The sequence below is a fragment of the Tupaia chinensis genome, unplaced genomic scaffold (genome assembly GCF_000334495.1).
Source record: "Tupaia chinensis unplaced genomic scaffold, TupChi_1.0 Scaffold143584_1, whole genome shotgun sequence".
Lineage (NCBI taxonomy): Eukaryota > Metazoa > Chordata > Mammalia > Scandentia > Tupaiidae > Tupaia > Tupaia belangeri.
In genome coordinates this window covers 1,114,302-1,127,626 of record NW_006203430.1, presented here as the reverse complement: position 1 = coordinate 1,127,626, position 13,325 = coordinate 1,114,302, and the positions used below count along the sequence as shown (strand labels likewise).

Here is a 13,325-nt window from a genome sequence, read left to right as displayed (position 1 = left end):
CTTTGTGCCTCAACCAACCAGAAATATAAAAAGACGGAAATGAAAATCGATTTCTGTCTTAGCAGAATCCTTTTTTCTTATAACTTGCATTGACTGGATTATGGATTTTGATAAATGCAAAATGCATTTCTAGTTCTAGAAGTTGATCAAGAAAGATGTTTGTACAGAATCCAAAGAAAAAAATCACACAATTAAATCATATAATTCTAGAGCTCAAAATATCTTACTTTTATTTTTGCAAATGAGGAAACTATGAGGCACAGAGGTAGAACTGGCATGAGTAGGAAAACATTTCAAAACTAAATGGCACAGATGAAATTAAATTATGGCTCACCTGATCCTCAGTTCAAAATGTTTTCTTTTTTTTTTACCATCTCACTATTTGGAAACCTTATAGCTCACTGAGTTTCTTTATTTTGTGAAGAAATTTTTGTCATATGAAATGACTGTTTCATGGACTAGGAAAAGATTGAATTTGAGTGTCAAAAAATGGATTTTTCTTTGTACACGGGTAAGACATCTAAAGCTAAGTGACCTAAATGTATTTCCCTTGATCAAGTCTACATTACCACTGACACCATTGACCAGGTTCTCATGAAGATGCCCAAGATGCCAGAACCAGAGCTCAGATGGCTGTTTCACCCATATTTGGTAGCACAGGTATGAAGAAAGAAACCTGAGGTTTCAAGATGAAAAGAGAAGGTCAGTCTTTGACCTACTGGCTAAGGGAGTCTGATCACTCACGGTTGAACACAGTTTGAATCTTGGCCCCAGTGGTTTGAAAAAAAACACCAGAGAGGTGTGCGTGCATGCCCCAAATCTCAACAGGGTGGAAAAATGGAGAAGTGATTACAATGTGACCATGCCCCAGTGGGGGGTGCTTTCTCTCTCTCTCTCTTTTTCTTTATCTCTCTCTGTGTCTCTTTGCTTCTGGTGAGCACACTCACCCTCTCCATTCAAAAAACAAATTGAAAGAGAAAGGAAGTGGGGTCACTTTCACTTCAGATGAGTGAAGTATTATTACTGGGACTTAGCTGGCGCAAGAGAGAAAAATCAACTACATTCCAATGGTTGCTTCTGCCTCTTCATGAGAACAATAGAACTTGCACGAACCTGCTTCACAAAAGCTGTGAATAATGGCACCTTTCAGATCTCCTCCCATGGTTAATCTTACCTTATTTGGTATCTCTATTGTTTCTGAAGGTAAACACGGAAGGAAAGACCCATTGGAAGTTGAAGACCTAGGTTTCTTCATAAACTCCAGGATGTTTAAAAAAACTTTCCCCCAAAGCCAAGTATTACAATGTGTCATAAATGCATCCAAATTTGTGGGCCTGATTTAAAAATCTGACTCATGACTGTCCTGACCTACTTGTTTCTCTCACATAGAAGCAATCCACACCCTTTCTCCTCTATGTTAGTCTATAATGTTTTACTCTTTTAGCTTTGGGGAGACACTGTCTAGCTTCTACTACATCCAACTGATTCCTGAGCATATCCAGAACTGCCAGAAAGCATTTCTTCAACAAGTTTCTCAAATATCTGTCAAGAAGAAATACTGACGACAAGAGCAATGAGATATGATATCAAAGAATTCTGTTTGGAGTTTTCCATAGCCCCCCATGCAACCATCACAGTAGTAACCATCATAGTAGTACCCAGACAGATAGGCATTATCTCTTGCCATCTATGTATATAAATGCATAGACTGACAGATTAAGGCTGTTTCAGATTCTGGCTATTGTGTTAGGCACTTCATGCATATTTTCTTGTGTAGAATTTTGAAATCTTAGGTCTTGTTAAGACTTCTTTATAATTTACACACACACACACCACACACACACACACACAAGACTATTAGACTTTGCTTTCGGGTCAAATGTTGATCTCAAAATAACCCCGTCTTCATTTTTGCAGCCCAAATTTCAACTGGCTAAACTTTTGCCTGTGTTCTCCTGGCTAGAAAATTGTTGAGCAATGATGATGATTGTAGGTAACAATAAAAAAAAAAAAGAAACCCTGTATATCTCTAATTTCAAAGATATTGAAGATTTTTATTCTATCAGGGAAAATAATTCCCTAACAATGTATTTTTTTTGTATCTTCACCTTTATAGAATAAAAATTATTTGTAGTGTCATCTTAAGTATTTCTGTGGATGGAACTTCTGCTTCTCATAGAAACTTGCTCAGTCTGTTATCTCATTTTCTGGTCTAATGACTAGAACAATAAGATACAAGGAATATGAAGCAATATATTCGTTGCTTAGAGCACAATGCAATTCTGTTTATTGTACACAACTTCTGATAAGCTATGTAAGAGTTCAAGCCAAATACACCTGTATGTTAGTCTTCACAGTACTTATTATTTCTGGGACCTCTCTTTCAATATGGAGATTGTTGTTTTAGATAGGAGATTTATCTCAACCAAGCTAAACATTCAGCAGCCTTTAAAGCATTGTACTTGCCTTGTTTACATGACTGAGTTGAGTATTGAAACTTGCATAATATTCTCTTGATTAAAAGTAACTTTGTTCAACTTGTTGCATGACAAGGATGAAACCTATAAATATAATACATTTATTCATGAAAAATGTTCACATTTTATGTAGTGTTTTTTTTTAGTGCTGTTCTTATGTGATTAAAAACTGGTCTCCTGGGACCAGATGTTGACATAATGGCTATGTCGCTGGACTCCCAGGTAGTCGAGTCCTGGACCTGGTGGCTTGGACTCACGCGATGCATGTGTGCATGCGTGCCCAAGATCCTGAGAGGCAAGTGGAGGAGAAGGGATTGCGGCGTGGCCATCCCCTCTGGGGGGTGACTTCTCACTTTCTGTCTGTCTGTCTGTCTCTCTCTTTCTGGTGAGCGCACACGCCCTATACCAAAAACCTGTCAAAAAAAAGAAAAAGAAAAAAGAAAGAAAGAAATGGTCTCCCCATTAGCACAGCTTGAAAATTAAACTTTCCCCTCCATGATAAAAACTAGATTGGCTTATGCAAAGGAACAAGAATTACGATCTCCAGAGCAGAGTGTTGGTCCTGGTAGTTATGGTGGTAGTGATCTTTTTGTCAGTCACTTAGTATGCAATCAGCAATTGGGCACGTGTGGTGGCTCAGTGATTATGCAATGCTCCACAATGCTAAAGCCATAAGGGAAGGTCCCAGTTCAAGTACTAAGCCCTTCCTGTACATCCTGGATATTCTTGCTCGTGATCCTCACTGACTGAGACTAGGAATAGTTCATGGCATGAGAACCTTGTTGGAGGTGATTGTCTCTTTCTGTCTCTCTTTTCCTCTCTATTGCCTCTCTCATGGAATAAACAAATAAATGAAATCAGCAGCCATGTTAATCTTTTAACCCTCAAGAAAGTAGTGATCTAGTTCTAGATGTGGTGTTTATACAACTCGGAGTAGAGAGAATAAAGCTGATGACACACTTGACAAAAGGTCAAATTCCTTCATATTAGTGATGCAACATCATCCTGGTATTTACTCACCGGCCCCCTGTTACTTCCTTGCTCTCATTGGTTTATTCTCAATTCAAAAGTGAGATACCTGTTTCAATGTGTTTATTTCCACCTGCCCCTTCAAATGTATTGCCAAGAGATTGCACGAAGTCCCAACGCTTCCACCCCAAAAGACTTATGGTCTTTTGCCTCCATCTATAGAAAAGAAGGTTAATATATTTTTCCTGGACACATTAAATGGTGTGACTTGCTTCCCACTGTTGCATTTACATAATCTATGAAACATTACAGTATTCGTATCTCAAGGGAAAACAGAAACTCGATTATACTAAAATTTCCATCAGGGCATTTTATGATAAGCTAATGATTTTTCTATTGCCTTTTACTTTAATAAGTCTAATAATGTGTCAGAAAACACAATTCAGTAAACATACTACAAAATTATCCAAACTTTATTGTTTAACTATATAATTTCTTTATCGTAATTGTCAAAATTTGAATTAACTCTTATTTTGTCAAGTTTACATATTGGCAATATTTTGAATGGCTTACTTAAACCTACTGATTCCAAGAAAATGTGACTTAAAGCACAAAAAAAAGCTTTGGGAGCACATTTTCTATATGACCTTTTATTTCATACCATGATTTGTAAGAGATCTGTCTTCTGTTGGTTCCCCAGGAAACATTCTCTAAGACTTGTGTGCTGAAGTTGTGTGCTGAAAATTTATTGGGAGGACCCTCAGGACCTCAGGATCAACACTGTGAGTGAAGAAAGTAGGTTTGAGCAGAGTAAGGAGTTGTACTGTGTTTCCTTTGCAAAAACAGACAAAAAATAAACCCTTCAGTCTCTCCCGTAAGAAGCTTTGGAGCTAAAATCTGCAGTAGTGTTAAAAGATGATTAGGTCATGAGAGTTCTGCCCTCATGGATGGATTAATGTCATTATCTAAAGAATGGGTTGTACAAAAGCTGGTTCAACCCCCTATTGCTCTCATTCTCTCCCATGCTGTCTTGCTCTTTCACCTCTCACCATGAGATGATTCAGTAAGAAGGCACTCACCATACTCCTGGACTCCTCAGTCTCCAGAACTCTGAGCCAAATATACTTCTATTGTTTATAAGTTATACAGCCTTTGGTATTCAGGAATAACAGCACAAAACTGACTAACACACAAGAGGGCCAAATGATACATTCAGACACAGCAGGTTGTGACACAATAAAGAGAATGTGAATGTAAGGTACGGGAATCTTCTATACTGGGCACTAAGCATACTGCCCTTTGCTCCAAGGAAGTCACTGTGTATGTTACCCAAGATTGTTTGCTAAATAGACATCCTTGAAAATACAATTTAGAACAAAGACAGTTAGTACTGTGCTAGCAAAATATGGACATGCAAAAATGTTAGAGATATATGAAGAATTTCCCCTCAGAAGGTCCAAATCAGATTATTTAGTTTAAATACTGGCTCTACTACTTACTGTGATTGGAGGCAAATTCCTTAACCTTTGTAAGTCTTAGTTTACTCATTTGTAAAATGAAAATAACAGTAGTACCTATGACATATGGTTACTGTAAGGATACCTTGCAGTAAGCCACATCAAAATGGCTGATATGTGGTAATTAGGTGCTTAGCAAATGATGCTACTACTATTACAATAGTCTGGATGCAGACTAACTGCCTATTCATTTTCTCCAAATAGTATCAGAGATAGGAAAGAAGATTTCCATCAAGTCTTCAGCTAAGAGAAAGGTGGTAGTTTGTTTATAATATTGTTTGAAGATTTCTGGGACCAGCAGTTAGCATAATGGCTATGTCGCTGGACTCCCATGTAGTCAACCGCGGTTCGCGTCCCGGACCGGGTGACTTAAAACTCACTCTGGCACATGTGTGTGCGTGTGCAAGATCCCGAGAGGAGAATGGAGAAGGGATTGCAGTGTGGCATACCCTCTGGGGGGGGGTGATTTCTCGTTTTCTGTCTCTCTGTCTCTCTCTGTCTGGTGAGCGCACCCGCCCTATAGCAAAAACAAAACAAAACAAAACAAACTCTCAAAAAAAAAAAAAAAAAAGACTCTTTCTCACCTCTTCCTGCACTACTCAATTGTGCATTTCCACCCAGGTTGGCCTGAATAAAGACAATCATTTGCCCTCCACATAGTGACATGTAAGTAGTTCCATAAACATCAAGTATTCCTCTGACTAACAGCCAGAAAACTCTTGCCTTTTAACTCTGCCCTTCCAGAGGCCAACAAATATAATCTTCATCTGTAGGTTCAGTTCCACCGCAGTGACCTGGAATACCTTAGCCTTGCAAAGAAGGAACACGAAGATTTTCCAGAAGTTGTTTATAGACTCAAAATCACCAACCATAAGCTGTCTCACTACGTCCCCGTGGGAAGAGGTGATCCTCTGGCCTCTTCTGGAAAAACGTACATGTAAGAGATGAATGCCCTACCATGATTCTTCAACCCTCGGGTAACACAACCTTTAACTTTTCTATAAAGGGGAGATGGCCCTATGAAGGAGATTGATCTGAGGATGCAGAGAAGACAAAAAAGAAAAAGAAGAGATTTGTGAAGGGAAACGCTGACCATTTTATTTTTCAGACCACTCTATATAGAAACCAGTCATATTCTCCTTCTTCTGTCTCTCCTTCTGCTCAAGACCAGTCCCCCTATAAGGTTTTGGCAACACATCCTTTCTCACACTCTTCAGTTAGGCTCTTTCCTGTGTCTTTAACCTTTTTTTGTGACTTATTCCCAGGTCTCAGACTTGTACTGTGCAGTCAGTTATGTGAGATCCAGCACCTTAACCACCACACCATCTACTGGCTCACATTTTTTTTTCTTAATAAAAATTCATCTTTCATATCTTATATGCCTTTTCTTATCAAAAACACATCCTATGGTCCTTGCATACTTGCATACTTTGCATACCTTGCATACAAAGTATGCAAAATTCCTTCAGTATTTTTATTTCGTTTTCTATATTGATTATTCAAGTGCACTGCAGGTTCCTGAAGTAAGAGCAGCATAGTCAAGAAGCATATTAGAAATTCAGAACCCTGGGTCCAACTCCAGACCTCTGAAACCAAATCTGCAATTTAATGCACCTCCTGAGTAAGTTAAAAGCATATTCGGGGACTAGCAGTTAGCGTAATGGCTATGCTGCTGGACTCTCATGTAGTCGACCACGGTTCAAGTCCCAGACTTGGTGGCTTAAACTCCCGCCAGGCATGTGTGAGTGTGTGCCCAAGATCCGGAGAGGAGAATGGAGGAGAAGGGATTGTGGTGTGGTCATCCCCCCCGGGGGGCTGATTTCTTGCTTTCTGTCTCTGTCGCTCTGTCTCTATGTCTTTTTGGTAAGCACACATGCCCTATAGCTAAAACCTCTTAAAAAAAAAAAAAAGGCACATTTGGAAAAATAAATAAATAAATAAAAGCACATTCAGTGCAATGACTTTCAAACTTGTCTGCAAACTGGATTTACCTATGTACATTAAAAAGCAAAGATGTCTGGGCCCACTTGTAAAAGTTCTGATTTAATTGAAATTGAGAAAGATCTTGGTAATAGAATTTTAAAAATTTCCCTATCTGATTCTAATGTATAATCAAGGTTAAGAATTGCATATCTAGGGTTGGCAAGTAGCATGGTAGTTAGGGATGCTGGACTCCCATGTGGCCTACTGCAGTTCGAGTCTCAGACCTGGCAGTTTGCTTTCTCACTTTCCCTCTCTCTCTCTCTGTCTCTGTCCCTCTCTGGTCAAATTAAAATGAATAAATAAATAAATAAAGTTAAATAAAATAATTCTTTAGAAAAAAAGAATTACATATCTAGTGTTTATCTTTTTTTAAGTTTATTTATTTATTTATTTATTTTTGGAGAGGTTTTTGCTATAGGGCATGTGCATTCACCAGAACACAGAGAGAGACAGAAAGACAGAAAGCGAGAAATCAACCCCCCCCCGGGGGGGGTGGCCATGCCACAATCCCTTCTCCTCTATTCTCCTCTCGGGATCTTGGGCATGTATGCACATACACCCAGTGTGAGTTTAAGCCACCGGGTTTGGGACTCAAACCGCAGTTGACTACATGGGAGTCCAGCAACATAGCCATTACACCAACTGCAAGTCCCAAGTTTATTAATTCATGGGAGTAAGAGAAAGAAACAGACAGAAAGACAAGCACTCTCAACAAAGTCCCATGCCATCCCCCACCCAACACCCACACCCCCAACTCAGCTAGCCGGGATGATGAGTGCATGGTCTCTGTATGTCTACTTCAACCAGGGAACTGAACCATCAATCTTCCATGTGAATCCAGTGTCACTTGAACAGTGCATTACCTCTGCACCACCAAACATAGCCCTCTTATCTTTTTAAAGAAACTGTCTTTTTTCACTCATTCATGTTGGTATTTGCTATTTCTTTGCTTCTTTCCCTTCCCAGGCAATGGGCGCTTTCTTAGCTTTCTTATCTCAAATTCACTCTGTGGCACACTCTAATCTGACTTCTCTTCTATCGGACTACCGAAATTGCCTATGCAGAGCTACCAGTGAGCTCCACTTGGCTAACAGACTACTTTGCATTCATTTCTGTAATGACTTACTAGTTCTGCAACCAACACAGTGAACTCTCTCCCAAGTTTCCATCATTGACCCAGACTTCTCTTCTGACTTATGGTCTAGTTTTTTTTGTTGTCAATAAAACAAATGCATGAGTCTGGATCACTTATAAAGAATACAGGCTTATTTAGCTCATGGTTTTGGTGGTCTAAGGTCAGGGGCTGAATCTGGTCTTGTTGGTATAGACTTGAGTCAGTGCAGGGCACCAAATGGCAACACAGACCAAGAGCAGAATGTGTGTCTGCCCCTGCAACTCTGTCTCCTTATACAGGTATCCACCCATAGAGTCCCTACCCTGATACCCTCTCAAAACCATTACAATGGCTCACCAGATTTCAGTGCATGAATTTTGGGGTACACATTCAAATTGTAGCATTTTCCAATGGAATACTTAACATCTCAGTGAGGCTGCCTCATAGGCATCTCACAGCCATCACAAACTCAGCACGTTCAAAGCTGAGTTCTTATTTTTTTCACCAAAAATCAGTCTTCTCTTTTATCTTCTTAGAAAATACATTTTTTTTCATATCATTGAATGACACCTAAGTGGTCATACACATTAAAAATCAGAGACATTTTGCAATATATCTCTCTATTATTCAGTTACCACAGCAGCAGATTTATTCCAAATTGGTTTCATTTTTTTCAATCTCCACTGGCATAATTTGGGCCCAGCCACTATCTCTTACCAGGATCACTGCAATCTTGTTCTAAAGGATCTCCCTGAAGACTCTTCTGCCCATTGCAATCTATGGTAACCATAACCAGAGTGTTTCTTCATCCATTGCTGAAACCCTTCAAGGTTCACCACGGTACTTCAATGAGACATCTTATTACTTTTCTAATTCTGTCGGTTTCTCTTACTTTATATGTTACTGCTACTCAGTCCTTTCAGCTACCAAGTTTTTTCTCATTAAGGGGCCATGTTGTCACATGGACAGCTACTATGGCCTGGCATTGATTCTTAGTGTCCAATTTACAAAGGCAAGAGTGAGATCAATCTTCTGCTCAAAGCCATCTTCTTAAGGAAGATATTTACAAAGGAATTCCCTTTCCTTTCAACATTAGTACTCTCTCCAACATTAAAAAAATAGCACATCGAAACAAATTCCTTGGGACCAGCAGATGGCTAATGATAACGTTGTTGTACTTCCACATGGTAGTTGACCATGTGGCAATTTGAGTTCTGGATGCAGTGGTTTAAAACTCATGCTGGGTGCATGTGGTATGGGCCCAAAATCTCTAGAGGAGAAAGGAGGAGAAAGGATTATATGTGGCCATCCCCCCGGGGGATGATTTCTTGCTTTTGGTCTCTGTCTCTCTCTCTGTCTTTCCAGCAAATGCAATGCCCTATAACAAAAATCTCTACTAAAAACAAAACAAAGCATAAACCCCAGATTCCTGGCCAGTTCTTTAGTATAGTGTTTAAGCACTGTGCATAGAGAGCCAGATCACTATGGCCTATAGCAGTTCGAATCCCTGTTCTGGAGACTTAAAAAACATGTCAGGTATGTGTGTGTGTGTGTATACGCAAAATCTGTACAGGATGGTGAAATCAAGGAAAATGGATTGCAGTGTGACCACACCTCATTGGGAGGTGCGTTCTCCTCTCTCTCTCAGGTGTACATGCCTTCTGGCAATAATTGAAAAAAAAAAACAAAAACCTACAAGCAACATCAGGTAGCCTGCATAGCAGTCAAACCGTGGTCGGCCATGCGGGAGTTCAGTGATGCAACCACTACCGCCACCTGCTGGCCCCATTCCCTTTTTAAAAAAGACTTATTTGCATATATATGATCATTTCTATGGAGACAAATTTTATTACTATTTTTCTTCCATTAAGTTTTCAACCAAGAGGACATCAGACCCTATGTCTGATGTTGAAGTAAGAACGTAATACATCTTAAGGGCTTTGGCACTCTGTTAGGTGGTAAAATATCTTCCACAGGGATTTAATTATTCCTTTTCTATGAAGTCTGGTCTCTGAAATCTTTTCCATGAATAATCTGTCTCTCAGCTTTATAATGACATAAATGTATATCAGAAAATATCTAAAGCAGTTTTTTCTGACTGTCATAATTGCTTGTGGTAATTTAAGGAAAAGAAGAAAGAGGAGAACATGGGAAAGGTAGGAAGGGAAGGTAGAAGAGAAGAAAAATCCCCTGAACCTGTAAAATGTTAAACACACTTTAGACATTTGCAGGAGATAGAGTTAGTTTTATGGAAAGTATGTTGATAGTTAATCAACTGTTGGTTCAGTGACTTTAAAAACATAGCTTTATTTGTTTTTTGTTTTGTTTTGTTTTGTTTTTAAATCATTTACTCTAAATAAGATCAGGGAATTGTACTAGTGTCAATTTGTACTAGTATTATGGTCTCATACTAGAGTAATGGAAGGTGTTCCCCCATGGAAGTTGTACCCCTTGGGGGAAACTGTAAGAATCCTCTTTATCTCATCCCTGGAAAGCAAACATATTCACATTCTTTGTGTTGGCAAAGGCCTTTATTACAGCCATAAAAGAGAATGTATCTATCATTTTTTTCCAACCAAAGTTATAAAAGGTTCAGTTCTTCCTAGATATTGCTAGTCAGAGTAAAATGTAACTTCAACATAAATTTCACAAAATAGCTGAAAAACTTGCCTTCATATTTCTCACTATAAGTAAGGCTATGGGTTTGCTTCACCAAAAATAGCCTTCAAACTTAAAAGCTGAATATACAATATCTGTTTGCTTCTTTCATTTTGCAGAGATACTATAACATGCCAGTAACTTATAAAAGAATCAGCAAAAATGTCGCTTTGCCTTTTAAGTGTTTTAAATTAAATTGTTTTCAAAATATAAATGTTAGATATCTATTTTAAAGAAATGATTTGTTTACTTTTGTTATTTTTCTAATTAAAAAAATAAACTATAGTACAGTAACCCAACTAGGAAATTGACACTGATACAATTCACAGAGCATATTTAGATTTCTATGGCTTTTTTTGTTTCGTTTTTTGAGAGATTTTCGCTATAGGGTGCGTGCACTCACCAGAGAGACAGAAAGTGAGAAATTACCTCCCAGGGGGTTGGCCACACTGCAGTCCCTTCTCCTCCAGTCTCCTCCCAGGATCTTGGGCATGCATGCACATGCACCTGTGGTGATTTTGAAACCACCAGGTCCAGGACTCGAACCACGGTCAGCCATGTGGGAGTCCAGTGACGTAACCACTATGCCATCTTCTGGCCCCATTCCCTGTTTTATATATTTTTTAAAATACTTATTTGCATACATATCTTATTTCTATGGACACAAATTTTATTATTATTATCTTTTTCTTTCAAGAAGTTTTCAACCAAGAGGACATCAGATCCTATGTCTCTGCTTCTGGAAATAGAGACAGAGATTTTAGCCTCAGAAATCAGAATCCACCCTGGAGTGTGCTGTTTCCCTGTGATAGCAAGAAAATGTTCCGCTTGACCACTGCTCCACAAAGGGTCACCAGCAAGCACAGAAAACAAATGATGGTTTTGGAGCTGTTTCTGTCATCCTCAGTTCTTTACTTCAGAATTCTTCATGTTAAATGGGGACTTGGGGCCAGACAGTGGCATAGCAGTAAAAAGCAAGACAATCCCACATAGGAAGGTTCCCAGTTCAAGTCCAGAGACATCTCTAAATTGCTCAGGTGTATTTGTGCCTATGTTCCAGAGTTGGCCTAAGCTGGAGGTGGATTGCCGTGCCAAGGCCCTGTTCAGTGAACCTGTCTCTTTGCTTTTCTCTTTCTCTTTCTGTCTCTCTCACTCATGGAAGAAATAAATAAAATAAAGAAAAAACAAACAAGGAAGGCTTTGGGCTTCTCTCTCTTCTTCTCCCTTATCTCTGTCCCCTCTTCCATTTTTCTTTCCACTTGTTTTTAACAGATAAACTAAAAATAGCACTTGGAAAATCATATCTTAAATTTGCTCTGCAGAGAGTTATGAGTAAATTATTAACTTAAGAGAAAACTATTCAAAGGCAAGTACTAAACGTATTTAATCCTTCTAAAGAATTGAACTAGAAAGAACGATGGAATAGTACCTTGTTTATTCTTTAATGCGAAATGAAAAACAAACATTTATAAAAGGTCTAAAAATGAAAATGAAGACCTCATTCCCCATAAAGAGTTGTAATGACTTTTTTACATCTCTGGTAGTATCCTCCCCTTAAATGAACACACACGTGTGTGTTGGCGTGAGCCTTCCTGCATAGGCATACACACACACGTATACACCGAGGGTGCCAGTACAAAAGGAAAAACTCAAACAAATCCCCCAACTAGGGTAGTGATTTCCCCAAGTAGCAAATATTTTAGTTCTAACAATAAATAGGGGGAGAAAAGGGTGGTTGTTGGCAAAGCAGGGAGGACAGTGATTATTTTCTCAGGAAGAAAAGGTTAGATGTCATATTTTCCTCTGTTTTAGGGCAGATGACAGAACATTTAGAAAAACAAGATGCTTAAATCTTGTTAAGATAGGTAATCTAATGCTAGCAGAACAGTAAAACCCAAATTCTGCTTGCCCCAGAATTTTTTCCATGAGGATATGTCATTATCACTGGATACTCTTTTTCCACCAGGCTCTTTTCTCTCCACACTTCCTGTCATAGATATTCTTGGGAGGAAAAATACTAGGAAGACAGGAAAAGAAAAAAAAGGTCTAGAATGAATGTTTCAAATCAGTCAGACATTTGAACTTTTCATTCATCTTTGCATAACCTGAGAATTTATGTGGCACATATAATGTGTATTAACCATAGGTAACAGAACAAACAGGCTATTCCAGACCTGCCACATGACAGGTTTCATGGGGAATCCATGCCACATGGCCCCTCACAGTGCCACGCATTGATCCTTAGCTCTGCGAGCCTTTATTGTTCATGCAGAAGCTTTTAGTTGAAAGTAAAATGAGAGAAGTCCTCACACTGCAGGATTCCAGGTATCTCCGAAGTGGGGATGGAGACATTTTTCCTCACACCACAGAAGAGTTTTCTAGTCAGAGAGGGTGTTCTGAAACTTCTCTATTCAGACCCAGGTATTCTGAAGCCTACAAAGAGGTTCACAGGATGGGAGCAAATGAGTTCAGAGAATTCTCTCTTTCTCTCAGAAAAGACCGCCTGCTTGCCGCTAGGTCAGAAGGGCATACATGAAGTGGAAGCATGCTGTACTTAAACCTCGCTGGCAGGGATACTGCATCAGCAAAGGACTCTCATCAAAATCT

The 13,325-nt window shown here is 39.0% G+C and overlaps 1 long non-coding RNA gene across 1 annotated transcript in view; it reads left to right on the top strand.

Annotated features, from left to right (window-relative positions):
• Positions 1–4,155: 4,155 nt before the first annotated feature.
• LOC102497098 (uncharacterized) overlaps positions 4,156–13,325 on the top strand; it is a 27,684-nt gene continuing 18,514 nt past the window's right edge. The window contains exons 1-2 of the long non-coding RNA XR_003547112.1: positions 4,156–4,228; positions 5,737–5,900. This is a non-coding gene — a long non-coding RNA (uncharacterized LOC102497098). The remainder of the gene's footprint in view (positions 4,229–5,736; positions 5,901–13,325) is intronic.